The sequence below is a fragment of the Pteropus medius genome, unplaced genomic scaffold, assembly GCF_902729225.1.
Source record: "Pteropus medius unplaced genomic scaffold, Ma_sr-lr_union100, whole genome shotgun sequence".
Taxonomy (NCBI): Eukaryota; Metazoa; Chordata; class Mammalia; order Chiroptera; family Pteropodidae; genus Pteropus; species Pteropus medius.
Genome location: NW_024356249.1, coordinates 17621369 through 17644062, shown reverse-complemented (window position 1 = coordinate 17644062; position 22694 = coordinate 17621369).

The following is a 22694-nucleotide window of genomic DNA, read 5'->3' as shown; positions in this document are numbered from 1 at the left end:
GCATATACTGTGTTCATGGATAGAATTAACATAGTTAAAATGTCCAACTATCCAAAAAAAAAATCTGTAGATTCAATGCAATCTCTATCAAAATACAATAGCATTTTTTGCAGAACTAGAACGAATATTTCAAAAATACATGGAACCATAAAAGATCCTGAATAGCCATGGCAATCTTGAGAAAGAACAAAATTGTAGGTATCACACTACCTGATATCAAACTATTCTACAAGGCTATATAGTAATCAAAATAGCATAGTATTGATATAAAAACAGACACAAAAATCAATGAAACGGAATCGAGAGCTCAGAAATAAATCCATGCCTATATGCTCATTTAATCGATGACAAAAGAGGCAAGAATATATAATGGGTAAAGACAGTCTTCAGTAAATGGTGTTGGGAAAACTGGATAGATATATACAAAAAAAGAAAAAAGAAAAGAAAGAAACTGAGTCACCTTCTTACACCATATATAGTCAAAATTGGTTAAAGACTTAAATGTGACACCCAAAACCATAAAATCCTAGAAGAAAACATAGGCAGCAAACTCTCTGACAGTGCTCTTAGTAATATTTTTTTCTAATATATCTTTTTGGGCAAGAGAAACAAAAGAAAAAAATAAATGGACTACATCAAGCTAAAAAATTTTTACACAACAAAAGAAATCATCAACTAAATGAAAAGAATGGGAGAAGATATTTGCCAATGATATATCTGATAAGGCATTAATATCTAGAATTTATAAAAAAAACTTATTCTACTCAACACCAAAAAGATAAACAATCCGATTAAAAATAGACAGAAGATCTGAATGAGCATTTCTCCAAAGAGCACATACTGATGGCCAATAGACCTATGAAAAGATGTTCAACATCACTAATCATCAGAGAAATGCAAATTAAACTCACATGAGATGTCACCTCACACCTGTCAGAATGGCTAGCATCAATAAATCAAAAAACAACAAGTGTTGGTGAGGGATGTAGACGAAAGGGAACCCTCATGCTCTGTTGGTGAGATTGTAAATTGGTGCAGCCACTATGGAAAACAGTTTGAAGTTCTTCAAAAAAATTAAAAATAGAACTAGTTTATGATCCAGCAATTCTGCTTCTGGGTATTTATATGAAGAAAACCAAAACACTAGTTGAAAAAGATATATGCACCCCTGTGTTCACCGTAGCGCTGTTTACCGTAGCCAAGATATGGAAGCAACCTAAGTGCCCATCAAAAAATGATTAGATAAAGAAGTAATGGTACATATATACAATGGAATATTACTCAGCCATAAAAAGAATGAAATATTACCATTTGCAAGAACATGGATGGACCTAGAGGGTGTTATGCTAAGGGAAATAAGTCAGACAGAGAAAGACAAATACCATATGATCTCACTTACATGTGGAACGTAAAGAACAAAATAAGTGAACGAACAAAACAAAAACATACTCATAGATATCGAAAATTGATGATTACCAGATGGGAGGGGGTTACGGGCCTAGGTGAAAAAGATAAAGGAATTAAGAAAGGCAAATTAGTAGTTACAAAATAGTCATGGGGATATGAAGTATAGCATAGAAATATAATCAATAATACTGTAATAGCTATGTATAGTGTCAGGTATGTACTAGGCTAATCATGGGAATTACTTTGTAAATTATATAAATGTTTAACCATTCTGCTGTACACCTGAAACTAATATAAAATAACACTGAATGTCAACTTTATTTGAAAAAAAAAAAAGAATAGAAAGTTGATTCTTGAAATATATCAGAAAGCGTTTGCCCTGAAACAATGAAGATAATGTTAAGGAAATTGAATGGTAATGTTAAACCAACCAGGATTACATTTTGTTCTGAAATGAAACAATAGTAGGTACATTATAATATAGTTATAACAGTAATGTAAAATAATATAAAAACTGGAAAGATGCCTAAATGCAGGAAGTCTAATTTTGGTAGATGTTTATCTATGAAAAAATGAAAAAGGAATAAGATACTTAATGCAAAACTTTAACAGGGAAGAAAGAGGTCATTCCATTTTTAGGGCTGCTGCACATAATTAAAATACTAGAGCATGTGAGCATGAGCCCTGGCATTTGGAGAGCTTTAGATGTGGGAAGCCAGGTTACAGAAGTGATCAACCAAGATGCCATTATTCACAAAATATGTGGGAAGGAAGCACATGTGATTTCCTGGTTGCCTTAAGACTGAACATATTAATGGAGGCCAGAGAACGAAATGGAAATTTGAGCAGAATTAAATCATAATTTACCTGGAGCTTATAAGGGCAGGTAATGATAAAGGCTTTAGGAAACAAGCATAAAAGGATCTGTAGTGAGAACAGTGAATGAGAAGGCATTTATGAAAGAAGTGGAAAGAAGGACAACTAGGTGGTGAAAGAGAAAAATGCCCAAGTGGTAGTTTGTGGCTGTGGGTTTTTCAGAGGTAGCAGTCTCGTTTCTGAGTGCTTTCCTTAGGACAAAGATATATACTTCAAGGATAGCAGCAGCATAGAGAAATAAAGAAACTTACATTATTTTCAGAAGAAATTGGTTATTACATTCCTTTTCCAGAGATTTTTTGAAATTAAACTGTATTCAGTCCCTGCCTTTTTTAACTCTCATATACTCCTGTAAACCACAGTGTGAATCAGAGACTTCTAAAGAGAACAGCATTTCCCCCTTACGGACCTGTTTTATATTTAGTGATATCAAATGACTCATGTAAGACAAACAATATGTAGTTAAAACAAAATAATGGGTGATAAACATATTATATGCAGTTATGGAACTAAGTGCTTTGTATACTTCAGTTATCATTAAAAATAGTAAAAAGAAAAAAATCCCCCTAGATGTTTGGTAAAAGAAGCAATAATCTATAATCTTCTATACTTTAGGTTATAGATCACTTACCTGTTTTTTTTTTGATATGAGTAGGAAAAAGTAAAAAGTTAATTTGTATTTACTTATCTGTATCTATCGATACTCATATGTATATATATATGCAAACAGGAAAAAATTTTGAATAAAGGGCTTTTAGAAACAAGAGGACTGGTGGAAAAAGCATTAGCAGTTTTGAAAGAGCATTTGAGTATTTGAGTCTAACTTTCACCTCTTGGACAAATTACATAATCTTACAGAGACCTGATTTTCTCATCTGTAAAATGAGGGTGAAAATACCTACTTATACCTTGTTCTGCGGGATTAAATGAAATAGCAGTGTAAAGAGCCGAGCAGAGTATCTCAAATGTAGCAGTTTCTTGAAGAACAGCCGATGGTGTTCTGCTTGCCTGGCTTACGGAGTACCACACTTGCTAAACAATTAGAGCACTGCCTCTTGACCTCAGAAACGAAATATTCTAATCTTATATTTCCATTTATTGAACCATGTTATAAATATTCTAAACCCGTAGTTTTAATTGGGGTCGTTGGCAGATGTGCTTCTTCAAACTACCCTTCTTCCACAAATTATAAAACACTCTTCTTCACAGGGAGTCCTCATTAAGGCCTCCCCCTCCTACCCCACTGAAAATCACTCATCTCAAGACACAGAAGTCTTGGAACTCGGAGGAGGACGTTAGAGTCCTGTGAAACTGCTATGGTTATTCATGCCTCTGAGGTTCTAGTTTCCTTGTTGAGTTCACCTAGAAAGCCTCACCCTTTCATATCTCCATATATTGTCTCATCTTCAGATCACATATCAAGGACCTTTTCTCCATGAAGCATATCATTATCGCGTAAGGCATATCTTAGAATTTCTACCACATTTCTACTATATAGTCAGTACAACATAGTCCAGCATGTATGCACACCTGCATTATTCATTTGGGCAGTTGGATCTAATTGAAGTTTGCATAGACTTTAAAATTACCTGGGGCTCTTCTCAAGGGAAACTTATACAGGTCTCCAAATAGATAAAGCAATAGTGGTTCATTTAATTATTGTATAGTCAGGGAGCTGGATAAAATGAAAGGAGTTGTTTATTTAACAAAGTCTTTGAGAAAAATGCCTGAGCAGTTTTAGATGCCAAAGTTGAAGGCAGGTAGAGCAACCCAGCCCTATCTGTCTAAACTTGCATTGTCTTGACAGCCTCTCTGGTGTCTAATTATATATCTTCATTTCACTAATAGGTTACCATCCTGAAGTATATCCAGACTAGAACTGCATTTTACTCTCTCTGCTGCTGCCATCCTGTTCCAATTCCTTTCACCAATTAATTGGATGATAATAGCCTCTCGATAAGACTCCCTGCTTTCACTTCAGTTTATTCTCAACAGAAATCCAGAGAGATTTTTTTTTTTTTTTTTCAAGGAAAGCATATCCTCCCACTCCTCTGCTTGGATATCCTCTGAGTTCCTACCTCACTCCGAGTAAAAGCCTAGACATTTTAAAATAAAAAAACTACTTTATTTTTATCCTTTCCTCTGTGTCATCTGTTCACTGAGGCACTGGCTAACCAAATAAGAGCATGACCTAGGTATATAAGGGAATTCAAGAAGAAAAAAAAATTCAAAAATATTCTGCCATATAGTTTACACATGGAGTGCTATGGTACTATGTCTGCCACTGTGTTATGCTGAATAATAAGAGCTTAATAGGAGCTTAATTAGTAATGCTGGAAGCAGAAATTCTATACCGATTTCCAGAAAGGATTATAGAAAATCCTTAGTAGAACTATAGTCAATGGATGAAGGAAACTTATAGGAGATATAAAAAAATTAGTTTCTGCTCTTTTCCTCATTGCTTTAGAGTTCGCAAAACTTTAACACTAGATGTATGTTATAATTTGGCAAGGAAATAAAGCATAAGTATGACAGGGATATAGTTGGGGTTGGGGAAGGTCTTTAGCCCTATAGTACAGTCCCCTATAAAATGGTCATAGATTGAAATTATTGTATCCAGGCAGGAATTGCCATCTGTGTTCAGGCTTGGATGATGTTAGTGTCACAGTGGAGCTATTTCAAGGCTATAGGGTCATAAGAGGCATCTTGGGGAAACAAAGTAGTGGTTATAGTCAGCTATATGATAATAGTTTAAACTTGGAAGATATCTGAGTTATAATAGCATTCCACGTAGCAGATATCGAGATATAAGCCTATGGAGCTGATAGAAGTGAGTTAAGACACTAGTATACCAGTCAAATGGACTACTAGGGTTTAAGTAGGCCTCCCGGTTTTTTGCTTGCTTGTTAGTTTTGCTCTGCTTTACAGGTGAAACTGGAGGGCAACCAAATCTGTGAAGACAAAACTATCATAAGGAAGAAGGGAACAAAATTGGGGTTAAAGACGATGCTAGGATACTTGCCATAAGTTGAGTAACTTACATATAGCAGCTTATTTTAACTTTTTGATAATGTTATTCAGAGGTTTTCCCTAGGCTTACCAGGCTCAGGACAGGAAATATGTTTTAAGCTTCACAGAGGAAGTACTGCTGGACCTAGGTGGGCAAGATTGTTTTAGGCCTTGGAGGGTCTTGAACCTACATGTTTCTGGTCTTATATACCCGTAGCTGGGTGGAGCTAGAATGGCAGATTGGAAGTTTCCCAGAGTCAGTGCTCCTCAGCTGTGACACAGACTCATTGCGTGTGCAGTATCTGGGCCTGCTCTTCATCACCCTGGGGACTTGGTGGGGGCAAAGGAAATCAATGCAAACATGAAGCTCATGCTGCTTGTTGTGCAATAAGCAATACACTGTTTAAATCCATTTGGACTAATTATTTCCTTGCCAGCCAAATCTATGGAAATGTGGCAAGCCAGCCTAGCAGCAGCCCTTACACGGCTGCTCAGGGACCACTGGATCGCTTGCCAGGCCAGAGGAAAAAGTATAAAATATCACTAACTGTGCCCTTTGCTGCCTTTCCCAAGTCTGTCAGCGTGATAAGAGTTCTATTCCAAATCTTGGGAAATTAAAACATATAAATGTTCCAGGAAGTGCTCCTTAAGAAGATATAAAGAAAGTATTAATTGTCTTCAGTTATCTATATTTGGACGACTTGGTTATCCAAGTTGATTAAATTTGGCAGACTTCTACGTGAATGTTTTCCTGTTCTTGGTTAGCCTTTTCCTTCTTCCAATTCTGCCACATTACCAAACAAAATTGGTTTCTGTTATTTAAAAATATCCTTAAAGTAGATATTGATTTTTCAGAGCTTTACATATTTAGAAAAGAACATATGTTGATAAATTTTCTAATTGTGTAAACTTGTGATTTGCTATTTTATTAGGTGAAGTAACATGAGGACTGAGACTGCTATACAGGACTCATCTCTGAAAGAGACTACTTTGGAAATTAAAAAAAAATATTGTCTTCAAAAATCATGATCTCTAGTAGAAATAACTCCTTTTGTGCTGAAGAGTTTAAAGGTCAGATTTACTTTTGAAGCATTGGAAAAGCTATGGAGCACAATTTACCAACTTTCCTAACAGAACTTTAATAAAGACAGAAAATGTTTCCCCAATTAGTGCCCTTGGTAAAGATTTTAATAAGGATGAAATATAATGGATGTTACTATGTGGACAGAAATAATAAAATTAGTATTCAAACTCAAAGAAAAGTTCACTAAAAGTAAATTATAACAAGTATTTCAGTTCCTTATAGTCAATTGCATGCTTCCTTGTGGATATTTTCTAGTTTTCAATAGAAAAATATGTGATAAATTTAAAAACAAGGCAAAGCGCATGACGTAAGTACAACTTGTAACCAAATATAATTACATGCACATTGAATGAGAAGAAACTAGACCACTTAGAGGTTCGTTATAAAATAACATATGTTAAGAAAAATAGAAAGAAGAAAAATTATTATTCACGGTGAGTAGCTGTTAAAGTAATGTCAATATATGTTGAGAGTAACTTTCAGTTAAGTGTTAACAGTTTATAGAGCCCTCTTGGTACCATTTGATAAGTAAGTGATATAATTCTACCCACAGCTAGTAAAAAATAGTAGTACCAAATTTCTTTAGGGAAGAAAGCAATCATCATTTTCAAATTTGAAGGAAGACTTCAGTTCATTTGGGTTAATGGTAATTTTGCTTCGTTCTGCCTGTTTAATGTATTGGGGCCCCAAGGGAAAACTTGCTAGCTGGAAAGACCAGGATGATGACACAGCAAAGTCTGTATTGGATGCCTATCTCACAGCTCTCTTTATTCCACATTCCCTTTGGATTTCAGGCTCTTGGTCCCACTTGCCAATATCAAAAAAAAATGTTTATATTTGGAACTTTTATCTGGCTTCTTTTTAATTTGAACTCAGGGAAGTATCCAGCTTACTGTGTGCCTTTTTAGTGAACTGGAAATCTATATTACTTATTCCTCAAGAGAAAATCATTTTGTATTAATAATGAGAAAATGCCCCCTTCTCTTGCTAATATATTTATTTTATAAACACATGAATGTCCTAAAAGATTTCTGAGTAAATTCTTCCATTTAAATTTTACTCATGAAGATCTTTAGTGGCCTTCTTAACCCCATTAGATAGGTTACTCTTAACAGCCACGACTTCTCTGAGGACTGATAGGAGTGGACTCAGAATTAACCAATCTAGATTTTTCCATGGAAAAAAGATTTTCTTTATAATGTTATGGAAATACAAACATAAATATCTATATATCTACTAACAACCCTGTGGCTACATACCTCATAATTATTTACCATCTTGTTGCATGGGAGCTTTGTTAATTTAGAGCAGTTTAAAATTAAAATCACCCAACTTTTTTCCACCAGTTCTTCTTAGTGGCATAATTTCGGGAAACCTTATCTTTTTAAAAAAAGATAAAGTAGATATCTCTTGATATTAAGAATATTCTATTCCTGTATTTAAAATATACAGTCAATTCATCATCAAAAATTAAACCTGATTTATGTTATCATATATCCAATAAGAACTAATTATGGTAAGGATAATTAGTAAAGACAAAAGGGAAGGAGAAGGGCTACGAAAGTATGTTTTGTTTTCGTAATTAAATTTCTGTTTTCTGTGACCTATAGATGTAACTCTACACTTAAGTCTTTGATTACTATGGATTTAGAGTTTTTATTTTTTGCTGATGGAATATAAAACATAGAGTTTTGAAAATAAATCTTCATGACTTTAAAAAAAGTGTTGGAGATAATAATAATCCTGTAATTTTTCTTAATAATATTTTCAATATGTAAAGTGCCATTGTAGCAACATTTAATTTATTCATTAGAGATTTTATCATCTTTTCATACCATATTGGCTCTTACTTCCCTAGATAATAATTTTTGTTTTATGAACATTTAAAATATAGTTGGAGCTCTGAGGACTTAAAAAGTCAATAACCTTAGTTGGGAATATTATATCTGTGACTAGAGAATTCACATATTTTGGATACTTATTTGTTTTCACATAATTTGTTTAAATATATCATCACAATGGCTCCAAAGTAGGTATGTTACTGTTGGGGCAATCTAAAATCTGTTGTTGCCCCAATAGCACTGAGGGATCCTTGGTTCTTTTCATCAATGCAGTAAAGAATTACAGATCAGCGAGATTTAGAAAAAGTAAGATTTATTAAAGTACGTTTTAAGGGAGAGACAAGCTATGCCAAAGAGGGCTGTAGCTGTGTGGAAACAAAAGGTATGATTAAAGTACGCTCCCAGGGAGGGGTGAGCTACAACGAAGATGGTGTAACAGCAGAATTGGGGAGTTCTTTATTTTATTGGAGCTGTGATGGGAGGTTACAAGGGTGGTGTTAAATGATTGGCACATAAGGTCATTTTGATTGACATTTGACTCTCATATAATACTGCCTACTGCATATGTGGTTACCCAGAATTCAGTTTGCTATAATTAAATTCATGAACTTCCAGGCATAGGCATGATATTATAATGATGATATAATGAGACTAGGTCATGGAGAAGTTAGTGTAGGACTGATTGTGCATGTGCTTGTGGCAGGATTAAACTGGCTGCTGGTTTATGGCTTTTTACTCCTTCGAACCTCACGATGTAGGGATAACTTATAATCATAAAATGGGGGTTCTAAGAAGGTCCTAAGAAGTTTTTGGGAGGGACCTTAATTCCTCTGTTCCTCTGTCACTCATCTCTACCTAACTACCTAACAGATATTGTTTTCATGCCTAACAGTGAATAAAACCTAGACTTAGACTTTATCAAGCTAAGTGACTTTACCAAGTTAAATAGTAAAGACTGGATTCAAGGTCACATTTCTGATTTCAAGTCCAATGCTTTCCAAGGTTTCATAATATTCTATAATAAAGTGGAGGTTTGTGGTTGGTGGAAGCTATGTATTTTTAGAGGAAAGATGATTAAATCCTCCAGGGAGAAGAAGCTTCTGTCAATTATTTTTGAGAGAATAAAACCATGAGACAATTTTCTTCTACAATATAATGAATATTTTATAGGAGAAAATTTTCCAGGTTGTGGAGTGTGATTCAAGGCTGAATAGAGAAAAAACAAAACTCCTGAGAACAGGAGGCAAGAGGAATGCAGATCTTCAGATGACATGGAGAGTTTCACTGTCTGGGAAGGTGAGAGGTTGAGCCATTGTAACCGAAAGTGTTACAAAATAAGTATCATTGTTTAAGTCATGATGGTCACCCTGACATAACTGAGAAGGGTGCTCCCAATCTTGCGAGATAATTACTAGGTGAAAATTAAGAGATTTTCACCTCATTTTCCCTAAAGCTGTACCAGAACCGGGTATAGAAATCTCAGTGAATTCAGGGGAAACATGTTTCTCTGTCAAATGAACTTTGTGACATCCCACAATATACAACAGCAGTTGAAAAAATAGATCATTGTAGATGTACGTACATGTCTCTGAGCTTATGAAAAATAGATTTTTCTAGGACCATTGGGTGTTTTAAAAATCACACATATCAAGTTCTGATTCTCCAGTTCAGGAATTCTCTTCTTCTCAGGCATCAGCCACAGTTTGTCAGGCAGGATTCCACCTGAACTCTCTCTGCAGACAGAGATTATGGCTCTAATGGACTTGTCAATTCACTGCTGGAAAGGAACTGAAACGCTAGTGTTTGCAATCTTTTAAGTGGCTTTTAGGTCTATGCTAATAAATTTTGTATCCATAGTTTATAATATTTGGTTCAAACACATAATTCTCATTTTGTTAACAGTCTTGAGTCAGCATAAAATGCTATTTTCATCATTCTAGACCTTGAAAAAAAATAACCTCCTTATTTGAATCGAAGGTAGTTTCTCTTTAAAAATATTTTAAGAAAAACCTCATTGTTTGGAAGTACTAAACAAACCCTAAACTTTTTGTGCTGATACTTAAAAAATGTACACAGAAGGATATAAAACAAACAAGAGAGTTCTATGTTTAAACTATTTCATATTTTAATTCTATGTTACTATATGAATAATTTTATTTGTTATAAATTATGCTATAGATAAATATCATGGAAAACATACAGGAAGGTAGCATGGTGCAGTGAAAAGTTCAGCACACTAGATTCAGATCATTCTAGACTCATTTCTGTTTTGTCTTAACTGTGGGGCTTTGACTGAGTTATTCAATCTCTGAGTTTCACATTTCTTATCTATGAATGGGGATTATAATATTTGCCTCCTACACATTATTGACTGATTGATAGCCCACATATTTCCAAAAGTAATATGTAGAAACCTCATGGCACTACTTACATAGCTCCTTGTCTTGATCAGTACCTCTGCTAGGTAATGCGATGATTTATACTGAGCAGTGAAAGGTATTTTAGTTACAGTTGAAAATATCAAGAGTTGAATATCCATGGCAAAGGCAGGGATACAGCTTCTCAGTTCCATGCTGGGCAGACCTTAGCAGAGCATTATGTTCTGAGGTCATTGCCTAGCCATCTGCATTCTTTAGTTTAATTAAAGGACCTCCTTTAATTAATTTAAAGACCTCCCTTAATCCAATTAAAGAATGTACACAGCTAGGCAATGAGCATGGTTTGGGGCCACTGTCTGGGGACAGATATAAAAGAACTGAAGATATTTTGCTCAGAGAATGAGATAATTAGAGACTTGATAGCTGTCTTTGATTATTTGCAAGATGGTCATATGTGAAGAGGTTTAGACTAATTTTATAAAGTTCTGGATGTCAGGGCTAAGATGAATAGATGGAATTATGTGAAGGAAACATTTGCCTTTACATAAAATAATTTCTAACTACTAAGTCAGACCTCAAAATGGATTGAAGTAATGAATTTCTCAACATTGTCAGAGTTTAATCAGAGTCTAGACAGATGCTTTGGGGAATTTATGTAAAGAATTGACTTAGATTATATCTTAACTGCAAAAGCCCCTTCTCTCATTAATATCTTATAATTTTATCATTTTTATTACCATTTAATATTATTATTGGTTAATTATTAAATTAGAGTTAATTTTTTTAATTCTTGTCTATTTATTTGTAAGTATATAACTTCATTTCTGGAAAATAGGTGAAAATTAAATACATTGACATCACTACATTGTTCTAATTCATCACATTTTCTTAGATAAACATGAGGTTCATATTCTTGAAATATGTATATATATGTATATATGTATATATATAACTTAATGAATTTGTTGTAGTTTCTGCTTTATCTTTTCATGTTTTTTGGTGAGTTGTAGGAACATTTTTACCTTTGATATAATCATTTAAAAATCATTAAAAGAGGAAAGATTGCAGGTATCTTAAAAGTTTTAAGTCTGATATTTTATGATGTCCTTGTTTTTCCCTCTAACATTTGACTAGTGGTTGTCCATCTTGTCCTTGCGCACCACAAAATGCAGGAACTACTTAGTTCTTAAGACGTTTTTGGCATCTTTGGATAGGTCTTTCTTCTAGAAGATCCTTCTTTTATAGTGACTAAAATCTTGCTTCTTGTCACCTGTTTTAGTCCTCCACATTGACACCAGTTAGAATGAATTTATCCCCTCTTCCCCACAGTTTTTTTATGTTTAAAGACAGTGACCCTGATGGGGCACCCCTGTTTTCTGAGCTATCTGTAGGATTTTACGTATCATCATCATGGTGGCTACTTCCCTCTGAATAACGTGGCTTTACACATACTCTTTAAAGTATATTGTTCAGAACTGGACATAATACTAGTACAGTTGTGGTCTGGCTTTTGAGAACGTAAACAGGACTGTTTTCTTTCTTGTTCTATTGTCTGTTCATTTCTACTAGCACAACCTAAGGTTTTAATGGCTTTTTGTAGTAGTCGTAACTTATACTTGACTCATTCATTCAAACAATATTTATTGAATGCCTACTACGTACTGCAGTCTCTTCTAAGCAAATAAAACTGAACCAAACAAACAAATAAATATATTAGGGAAGAATATTTAATGAAAATCCTCATTCTTTTCCGTAAGATCTGTCGTCAAACTATTGTCTTTACCTTGAAATATTTTAATTATCATTTATCCAAGTGTAGGACTTTGTATTTTTCTAATTAAGTTTCATCTTAGAATATATAGTGTATTATTTTAAACATTCTGAGATTTTTATGGGATTTTGATGCCATTATGACTTGGCTGTGTGAGTAAAAGCAATAAAATTTGTATCTTTATTCACATTAGGAATTAAAATGTTGAATGGGAGAAGGCTGAAGACAGAGTCATGTGGCATTGACTACAAAACTCAAGAATGATATATAGCACATTATTCAGTACCCTTTGGGTATGAACAATTAACTATGGATTTGTTCACTTGATTGAATTCACATCCAACTTATGTTCTTGCCGTGTGTGTGCATGTGTGTGTGTATGTGTATGAGATAATGTCAGAAAATACTTTGCCAAATACCTTGCTGAAAACTTGTTGGTCAAATTTTGAAATAATTTCATAGTGAGGCATGATGCTCTATGCTTGTTGCAGCTCAGAGCTGGTAGGTCAAGAGAATAAAGGAAATGAGAAGGTAGTTTTGTTCCCTGTCTCTAGAGCTGAACATAAGCTAATCTGACTGAAAAGAGCAAGACCTGACAGCCTATTGTCCAAGGGACTGATTGTCTCAGCTTTAATGTAGTTACAGCTGGTAGCGAATGTTAAATCAGGTTGGTGTTCCACAGTGAGTAAGATGAAACTCACAGTGAGTGAAATGAAACTCAAACAGTGGTCAGTTCTTGGGAGTTAGAGGAGTGGGCTGAGGTCACTCTGATTCTCTCACCTGGGAGAAGGGATAGGATGAGCGATAATATAAGTGGGGCTTGTGTTTTCTAGTCTAGATTGGTGATTAGGTCAGGGGTATGGTCTTACAGGGGTGCACAGAAGGTCACCAGTTAAAACTAAGGAGCTATGCCACAGAGGGAAGCTTTTGGCTCAACTCAGAAACAAAGAGGAGAGATAAAGAGGAGAGCTGCTGCTAAGTGAGGTGGAAAGGGTTGGCATAAGGAGACTCAGGACACAATGTGACTTTGGTCTTTGGATCCAAATTTTTAGAGTTCGGAGCTAAGGATTTCAGTTTTATTCAATAATTATTAAGGTAAAAAATAAATCATAGCCCCTATTTTAGATGCAGTAGGAAAGACTTAAATGTAAATATATTATTATGATGTAAATGCTATAAAAATTATGTAGGGAGCACCTAATATTGTTATAATAAGACTAGATCAGGAAAGAGGTATCATTGGGATTGGAAGGAGATGGTTAGATAATACTTGTTTTTGGTAGATAGGAACAGGGATAAAATTTGGAGGGATGAAGATGGAACATATCTTGACAGAATTTATTGATCACCAGTGATATGTCAGGCACAGCACTGGGCACTGAAAAGTACAGTGTGAATGACGCTATGTACTTTTACGCAGGGGGTTTAAAATAAAGCAAAACAGTAACCTAGAAATGTTGTGGTTAGGAGAATGATGCATTTGGAAAAGGGCTGGAGTCAGGCCACTGAGGGACCTGGCATGGAGACTGGGTTTTTAATCTGAAGACAGTAGAGAGCTATTAAAAGATTTTAAGTAGGAATGAGACAAAATTTGTATTATAAAAAACATAATTTCTGATAGTGTGGAAGATAAAGGAAAAAGGGTAATTTTGATTTATGTCTTAAATCTCTTCTCAACAACTTTTTATCAGTGGTTTTGGGGAGAAACTGAGCATGTAAATGAGTAAACTCAGATTAATTTGTAAGAATGGTGAACATGATTCACAAGAGATAAAAACTTAAATGTGATAGCTTAAAATAAACAAACAAAAAAAATCTATTATCTCACACAGTTTCTGAAGGTCAGGGACATGGGAGAAGCTAAACTGGAGTGGTCTGGCTCAGGGTCTTTTATGAAGTTGCAGGAAAAATTTTGGCCAGAACTTCAGTCATTTTAAGGCTTGACTGGGGCTGAAGAATCAGTTTAGATAGATAGATAGATAGATAGATAGATAGATAGATAGATAGATAGATAGATAGATAGGAGGAAAGAAGGGAGGGAGGGAGGAAGATGGAGAGAGAGAGAGAAAAAGAGAGAGAGAGAGCGAGCGAGTGAGAGAGAGAGAGACTGCATTGTTTTAAATAAATATAAATAAATGAGCATGGCTTTATTCCAATAACACTTTGTACACAATTTATATTAAGTGACCACAAGTTGGTGCCTGGGGATCTTGGATTCTTTTCCTAAACATTTACACACCTTGCTTCCAATAATGTAGTCTAGCATTTTGTACAACATTGATGCTGAGTTCACTGGTCTACAGATCTATTTTTGCCCCTTTCGGAAAATGGAAAAGATTTTTGCTATATTCCCTTTTGGGGTATCTATATTGTCTTCAAGAACTGATGGCAGCAATATGGTATTTCACTAGTTAGTAAATTCTTTTGATATCCTGAAACATGGTGTACCTGTACCTGGGAACTTGAAGTCATTTAGAGAAGCTAGATTCTCTCATAATCTCCTTTCTCATCATTAACCTCATTTTTTTTTTTTTTTTAGTATTCCTTTTCTTTCAGCTTCTCTCTTTCAAATTTATATTCAAAGTTGTGTTGGGTAAAGCTCTGTGTTCTGTTTATCATCTATTAGTATTCCACTCTTTTCAGCAGGGTAAACAAGACTCAGGCTGCACATCCCCTACCAGTTGCTGGCCTTTTCTTCTGCTCTCCTTAGCCTCATTTTCTTTTATAGGCCTTTATACACAATGGCTCCACTTTCTCACCTCCCTTTACTTTTCCTTTTGTGCCAATCAACTAGAAGAGCATTCCATTAAGTAAATTTGCTCTCATTAACAAAGATGGAATATATTTTTGTAGAATATTTATTTGAGGGTAGCTGTTCCAAAGTCTCACAACTCTAGGTCCAGGTCTGCAATAAACATCTCACTCAAACCATGATCTTGTCATCGTTGCTCTGTTTCTGTTATTGTGGACAGAAAGGGTAATGTCACCCTCTCATATCCATAAGTCCAATAATTTTAGGAAATAAATGACTTAGTTATAGTTCCAGAGTTGGGAACAAGTCTTTACACCCCAGATGCAGGAAAAAATTCATTATAAGATATTTAAATTAACTGTATCTAGTATTTGCTTCCTTGTTTTTAATTCTGGTAGTATTCTAGTTGTATCTATTCTAAAATGAGCCTGCAACATATCAGGTCAAGAAGAAGGGGATGAGAGTTGAGTATTAAAAAATTCAATGTCTTTTTTATATATAGGAATTATAAATATATATAAGAACATCATATTATTTTATTTGAACATTACATTTAAAATAATATTAAAATTTAAAATACTGCCATTCTGCGTGTTAAAAATGAAACACATAAATGCTAGTCTAGTTTGAAAAACTCTGAGAAAAAGGTTCTGAGCAAAAGTGTTTTGGAATACTTTCTCACAAACAGTTGCTCTGACTATTCTGATTAGATAAAGAAGCTATTTATTCTGCCTTGGTGATATTTCAAATCTTGCAAGCATCTTGCAATAAAAACCTTGCAAGCACCTCACAATGATAATAGTAAAATTGCTACACATCAATTTGTACTTTGAAATGTTATTTACAAGAATATTAGAAAGACTTAAAAACAAATTATTCAATTGACATATTTTATTGATGTTTATTTGTTTTAGGTCCAACTATAAAATTCATTTTTAAGATATTGAGATATTGCTGCTTTTTTCTGCTATTGTGAAAATTATGTTTTATGTTATCACCTTGATTTGAAAATTAATGTGATATGAAAAACTGATATATTTTTTAAAAAAAGATAGCTAATAGAACCTTTAAATTTGCTTTTGAAATGTAACTCCTGGAAACAAAGAAAAACAACTGATTATTATGAAATTAGTTGGAGAACCCAGAAAAATGTAATCCTTGCTATAGTTCACTTAAGTTTATAAGAACCTGCTTTAGGGATGGGTCCCCATAAATATTCCTATTATGGCTATTATATCTATCAGAATGACAAAGGTAAAGGGGTGAAGATGGATATATCTAAATGTTGAAATAACTATAATAGAATGTGGTGTGCAATGACAAATGGATTTGGCAGATTTTCTGCCGAAGAATATAATGGGCTCTTAAAAATCATATTTTCAGTAAACTGAGAATAGAAAATGATTGTGGGTACAGTAGTGCCCCCTTATCCACTGCTTTACTTCTCATAGTTTCAGTTACCCCTGGTCAAACAGTCTTAAAATATTAAAAGGAAAATTCCAGAAAAAACAATTTGTAAATTTTAAATTGCACACTATTTGGTAAGTGTCATGAAGTCTTGTGCCATCCTGTTTCAACCCAGAATGTGAATTATCTCTTTGTCCAGTATATTCATGTTGTATATTCTCCTCATCAGTCACTTAGTAGCTGGCTGAGTTATCAGATTGGCTGAGAGAGAGAGAGAGAGAGAGAGAGAGAGAGAAACTTTTATTACAGTGTATTGATATAACTGTTTTATTTTATTATGTTATCATTGTTAATCTCTTAGTGTGCTTAATGTATAAAAAAAACTTTATCATAAGTATATGAAAAAAACATATGGGAGTCTTGGAATGTACTCACTGGAGATACCTTGGAAGGTATCTCCCATGGATAAGGGAAAGACTACTGTAATTTCTGAATACCCAAAACAAAATTTAATTCTGTAAATAAAAATCTATATGCTTATATGGTGGGGACTGTCCCCTTCAAAGAAAATAGAATGAATGTAACATAATTTTCCCAGAGACTCTGGAGATATTAGGCTATTTGAATAGAAGGCTGTTCATTGTGATTCTCCCCTTAAGTCTCTCTATGCTCAATGAACAGAGAAAATCTGCTCATAAGATGAAAGTGGGCAGAAAGAAAAAGATGAAAAAAATAAATTGACCCCTAATGAAGAGTATATTAAAACACAGTGTACTGGGGAACAGACGAGAGGACTGTTACCTATATAAATGAAGCATAACCTGGCTTTGGCTGGCTTATATTAAAATTTTGGCTAATATCACTTTCAGAGAGCCAGGTTTATGTAGAAATGGCTGTAGGTCAATTAGCCAAAAAGAGAATTCACTAAATTCACTGTTTCTTTTAACTCTATTAGTTTTAGTTAAATAGTTTTCATTTTGTCTTCATAACAGCTTTTAAAGTAATGGCCAATTTGTTTCTCCTCTAATTCGATAAATAATATTCCTTTTGTTTCTATAAAGCTGGAGAACGAGGGCCAGAGCAAGGGAAAGACTGGTAGGCATGAGGACATGTTTTTGATTATAATGAATTCTTACCGATATAATCTTCGTGAATATATTATTTTCTTTATGTATATATTCTTCACATATATTATCATTTACATTTGTATTTATAAATAGGATTTATCTTTAGGAGTAGGTTGTTATGAATATATTTTTCTTAGGAATAGGAATATATAACCATTTATGAATATTTTAGAATATCAAAATTCCATATCTTTAATTTTAATTTTATTCTTAAATTCAATCTGTCTCTCTCTTAACTCAGTTCCTGCTCCACTCCCTTCAACTGCTAGCTCTTTAAAATGAAGTCATGAAGACAAAATAAGAAACAGTGCATAGAATTGGAAGAAATAAGTAAATTAGGTGAATCAGCGAATTGATTGACTTCAATAGGGTTGAAAACGAATTGAGGGGAGGTTGATTTCTACCATTTTCTAAAAGAAATATAAAAATGATCAGCACTTTGCTTGTAATAAGAAGAATGAATTAAATCATCTAGATTTTATCACAAGTGCTTAGAATGAGCATTTTATAACTGTATTGGGTCATTTTTATGTTGGCTACATTGTCAAAATTTATAATTTTGGTGCAAGATTGATTTACAGTCTATATTACTATTACACAAGATTTGTAATACTGCAATGGATTTGCTACTTTGCTCTGCATCAAACGTGGAGAAAAATAAAGATCTTATGTATTATGATTTTTTAAAATATGTGTGTATGCATTTTTTTCTGAATATGATGGAGCAGTAATCTAAAAGGGAAAACTGGTAAAAGATCATATCAAGATATTTATATATGATATGCTATTAATAAATATTCAGATGATGCTATTAAATAAATAAATGCCGAATTTAAGGAAGAAGGGAATTTTCTTTTAGTTTAGTTATTTTCTTTGAAAAATTTAAATAAACCTATGGTAAATGCATATACAAAAAACAATGTGTTTCCCAATACTTTGAATAGAATGGCCTAATCAGACCTTCCCATCCATCAGGTGAGTCATTGTATACTACTGTGCTGTCAATAGATTAGTTGCAGCCTTTTCTGGTTACCCCAGTGTGCTGTATGAATACAATTATTTCGTATGTGTGCCATGATATGAGGAAAGTAGAAAGTACTGACTAGATAACACTATATATATAATTTTTCTTTTACTTTAGTCTTCTGGAATTGTGTGATTGCTCCTTTTACCCTGATGGCCCTAGGAAAAGCATAAAAAGATCAAAAATCAATGAATCATCTTTTTCTTTTTCCTTCTTAAATAATTGATTAAAAAAGTGCTCATTAGCAACACTTTTTAAATTTAGTAAAATTCACAGGGAAAGCCAGTGACTGAACACCATCAGGGTACAACCTGTTCGCTCCCATGCCATATAGTTAGAGGTAATGAGTAGAAAATCTGAACAGGTATAAATGTCATTATCCTGAGAGACTCATGTGGTTACTGAAGAAGGGAATTAAAGGTGACTTGCATGACTAAGCCAGAAATGAAATAGTCTTAGAAAAATAAGTAGGTAATAGCCTCCTGCTTTCTTGATTTCTAGATCTCTATCACCTAAAATTTCATCTAAAAGTCAAGAGGCAAGAGTTGAAATGATAGAGGTCATTTCACTAGAAAAAAAGATGTCTTAGAGCTGAAAATATTAATAGAGCCTTATTAACATGGGTAATTGATAGAACACTGGTCTGAATGGCTGGAAAAAGTGAATTTCAATCTATTTAAATAAAGGTTAGTTCATTTCAAATTTACATCATTATTCAAATAACCTTAATAAAATATGCTGCTAATAAATGTCCTTATTTATTATCAGGTAGAAACGACTCATGATCCATGTATAGTTTCCTTTGTCTCCAGTAACAAAGTACCATAAACTGGGTGGCTTAAAGAACAGAAATTTATTCTCTCATAGTCTTAGAGGCTATAAATCTGAAATCAAGGTGTTGGTAGGATTATTTGCTTCTGGAGGCTCTGATGGAGGATCTGCCTATGCCTCTCAGCTTCTGGTGGTTGCCAGCAATCCCTGACATTCCTTGTCTTGTAGATGCATCACCTCAATCTCTGCTTTCATTAAATATGGCATTCTTCTCTCTGCGTGTCTCTCTGTGTCCAAATTTCCCTCTTCATTGTCATTGGATTGGGACCCATCCTCATTAGTATGATCTCAAATGAACTAAATACATGTGCAAAGACCCTATTTTCAACTAAGGTCACCTTCTGAGGATCTGGGTGGACATAAATTTTGGAGGGACACTATTATTATCCCAGTAAAATTAGTATATTAAGCCATTAGCTTCGATTTCCATTGCTAGTGACTCATTACATATGCAAAGACACCCATAATGTTTGAAATTAAGAAACAAAATTTGCTAAGAATAGAATTACATATGACCCAGCAATCCCTCTTCTGGGTATCTACTTCAAAATTTGAAAGCACTTGTCTGTAGAGATATATGCATCTTGATGTTTATGGCAGCATTATTCACAGTGGCCGAGACATAGAAACAACCGAAGTGCCCTTCAATAGATGATTGGATAAAGAACACGTGGTACATATATACAATAAAATGTTACTCAGCCATAAGAAAAGATGAAATACTGCCATTTGCGACAATATGAATGGATCTTGAGATTATCATGTTAAGTGAAAAAAAATCAGACAGAAAAAGTTGAGAACCATATGATTTAACTCATAGGTCAGATATAAAACGGAAAGAAACAAATGAACAAGACAAACAAAAACTCATAGACACAGACAACAGTTTAGTGGTTACCAGAGGGAAAGGGGGTGGGGAAGGTAGATAAAGGTAAAAGAGGTCAAATATACGGTGATGGAAGATTTGCCTTTGGGTGGTGAACACACAATGCGATAAACATATGATGTATTATTGAATTGTATGCTTGAAACCTATATAATTTTATTAACCAATGTCACCCCAATAAATTTCATTAAAAATAAATTAGTTTTTTCGAAGTTTCAAAGGAGTAATGAAATTTGCTATATGTAAATATTTTATTCCTCATTTCTTAGTGACTTTAATATTGGCATTTAAACATAAAGTATAGCTCATTCTTTCTTTTAATTATCACACATTCAAGGTTTATTAAATTAGAAGAAATGATTTTATGGTTATAATTATACTTAGGATTCATTACTATAGCCATCATTACATAATGACCCAAATTTCTTTTGGAGAATGATAATCTGGCAAAAAAAAAAAAAAGAATCCAATGAATGTATATTAATATCGAAAGTGATTCTCTTCAATTAAACAGCTGATGAACATGATTCGTTCATACCAACATATGTTGCTATAATAAAGTGGTCTATCAAAATGTTTTCTTACATCCATGTGGATATTTGTAATAGCCACAGCCGCTGGAGAGACAAACCATAAACTATGGCTGAAAGGTAACACACTGGGTTCTCCTGTCTCCCTATCCTCTAGTGTCCTCAGGCCACCTTTATTTTAAAATCCAAACAGAATACGTTGACATCCTTAGTGCTTACTTGGTGCCCTCCTCATTATTACCTTTGATGATTCTCTGTTAATGGGGAGTAAGGTTACATTTCATCTGTGTCAATCAATTACAGTCCCCTTTTCTTAGCTGTCTGAGTACCCACCACTGTCATCCATTTTCCTGGCTGGCTTCATCTCATGCCAGCCTGGACACCATCCTTTACTTTTTACTTTACTTCCCTTACTTTTTCATAGAATCATCTCATGATCCAGGCAATCTTCTACTGACATTTTAATGATCGATCCTGGAAACTTCCTGCCATTACTAATACGTGATATTTTTTACTGGCCTTCTCCTTTTGGATGTCCCTCTCTTCCAACCATATTGATGGACCTGGTTTTGCTTTCCTACTATCTCCTTTCTCTTGGGGTATTCTCAACGACTTCACATTTTTCTCTCAGTTATGCAAAACATTTTGGGTTTTTCTTTGTTTTATCTTCTTTTTTTCAAATCTCACCCTGGGCAATAGCGGAGGTATAAACACAACAGTTACCTTTCAGGCTCAAAGAGGTTCATCATCGTATTTTTATAGACAAAAAAAGCAAGAGAAAGCACTACCTTATATTAGTATTGACATTTCCCTTAAAACTAAAGTCTCTGTAGTCAGTGGACCTTGACCTTATCCTCGGATTCTACTCAGACAATAACACCTACTTGGCAACCTAAGAAAAAAAGTAAGGGCGCTCTTGAGCATTAATCCTAAGGAGTGTTCTAAGATGTCTCCCTATATCTTATGATCTGCGTGATTGAAGGAAGGAAATTTATATTACAGACAACAGGAATAAAATGGACATTTGATAATAACACAGGAACTTGGGGTTAGATATGAGCTTCTTACAGCACCACATAAGACTTGTAGAGAGTTGCTTTTGAGTTCTATGAGGTCTATTACTTGAGATCAGCTCTATTTAATTATGTGGCTTCCATAACTATTCTCTTTCTTCCTTATTTGAGGAACAATTTATGCAAAATCTGTCTGTAGTAAAAAAAAATCAAATCTGGTAAAAATATAAATAAAAATTTGTTTCCCATCATAATTGTGAAGTTTCATTGCTCATATTTTAAATAAACAAGAATTCAGAGTAATAAAATGACTCTCAATATATATATCATATGATTGGTGCAGTTGAAGAATGAATGCTGGTTTCTGATTCACTATTTTCATTTCTGGTAAAGTTCATTCCCTCAAGTATGCTGAAAACTTAAGGAGCTATTTTTATTTATTTTTTTTAATCATAGTAAAGAAACTTCTGTAGTAAGGGAAGAATGTTCATTAAACTTAAATGGCTAAGGATAAGAATCTTCTAACTTCACAAATAGGTTGTGTGATCTGGGTCAGTTAACTGATGGGTGAAATGTCTCTGTATTTACATATTCTCTGTGGTATGAAGTCTAGCAAATTGTACATTGTTAACTCCCTGCTCATTTTGAAACTGTTTAAGCTATCAGTTCTTATCAACCAAATGTAAAACAGTCAGGAACATGTACATAATAAATTAGTTTAGGTTGAAGTAACTGGTCATGAATGGAGATTAATAGTG